The sequence below is a fragment of the Pipistrellus kuhlii genome, unplaced genomic scaffold, assembly GCF_014108245.1.
Source record: "Pipistrellus kuhlii isolate mPipKuh1 unplaced genomic scaffold, mPipKuh1.p scaffold_m20_p_15, whole genome shotgun sequence".
NCBI classification, from domain to species: domain Eukaryota; kingdom Metazoa; phylum Chordata; class Mammalia; order Chiroptera; family Vespertilionidae; genus Pipistrellus; species Pipistrellus kuhlii.
The window spans coordinates 35,887,254-35,888,664 of record NW_023425460.1 but is presented as its reverse complement, the minus strand read 5'-3'; the positions used below and the strand labels follow the sequence as shown (position 1 = coordinate 35,888,664).

General features: G+C 36.5%; 1 pseudogene; it reads left to right on the top strand.

The window, feature by feature from the left end:
- Positions 1-258: 258 nt before the first annotated feature.
- LOC118719027 lies at positions 259-1,133 on the top strand (annotated as a pseudogene).
- Positions 1,134-1,411: the final 278 nt, after the last annotated feature.

The following is a 1,411-nucleotide window of genomic DNA, read 5'->3' as shown; positions in this document are numbered from 1 at the left end:
GCCATTATTAGGAGGACCATTGGCCCACAGATATATTCAGCTACTTGCCCACAGAGTGGGATCAGGTTTATGAGAAATAAAAATACATATTGTCTCTACATGATTTATTTACTCTCTGATCACAACTTTTAATTGATTCAGAATTCTGGCAGAAGCAGGGGAGATTTTTATTTGCTCTCTTCAATCATCTCCAATGGGACTGACTAAAAGAATCTGTCTTATTTTATAGTCTCAGCGGCATACCACAAAGCCAAGGTTATGGAGGAAAGTGAGTAAGGTAAATAAGGAAAGTGAGAAAGGAAAGGAGGTGAAAGAACCCTTTGACTTCTAGTAACACTAGGGAGCAATTTAAAGATGGCATCCTCCAAACTAAAAGGGCTGCCCATTCTGGCTGAAAAATGTGAAGTTCCTAACAAGAAGTTGAAGCCAAAAAACTGAGATAAATCAGAACTCTTTATTGTACCTGGGAGTGGAAGGAACTATTTCCAAAGAGGATAATATGAGAGGACTCTTAAAGGAAGGTGGTTTTGTAGTTTTATTTCTTAAATATAGAGAGGCTTATTTGAAGGAGTGATGGCCACTAGTACAGAAAGTGTTGAATAAACAAGCATTGGATCTCTTAACAAACTGTTTTATTATGGCTCAGGGAAACAGTTTCAGCCATTGGACCTTTTAGTGCCTTAAAAGAGTTCAAGCACAAAAATGGGAATATACATAAGAAACCAAAAAAAAAAAAAACAAAAAAAAAACAACTAAGAGTATACATCATTCCCATCACCACAACCAGAAAGTCAGATTAAAAAAAAAAAAAAAAAAAAAAAAAAAAAAAAGGCTAGTGGTGAATACTTTCTGAAGAAAAGTCACAAAAAGTGACCAAAAATGAAAGCAATAAAGGCTAAGTAAGTGAAGCTCTCAGTAACAGACAAGGGGGAAGAACAAAGATTTTATTCCACCTAAAGAAAAGCGAGTTGTGAAACCTAAGAAAGCGTCCACTAAACTGAAATTGATGTGGTTGCCATCAAGAAAAAGATGAAGAAAGCAAAGAATAAGACACTGGAGCTCTTATAGCTGAAGAAGTTGAGCTTAAAATAGAAGCAGATCAAAAGAAAAAGAAGGAAAAAAATATGCATTAAACAATCCTGAACTAGAATTTATTAAGGTATTTCTTTTTGTAAAATATTTCAAGGCATTTTTTTATATGTAAGAAGTAATTCTCCTTTTTTTGCCACCTGAGTTTGTTTTGTTCTTTATAACAGTATTTATCTATGCAGCTGTTCTTTAGAAAATAAACTACTAGAGGCCCAGTGCACGAATTCCTGCACGGGTGGAGTCCCTCAGGGTGGCCTGCAGAGATTGGGCCCTAGCTTATGCCCCTAGCCTCACAGCCCCACAGCCCCGCCTGGCTTGTTCT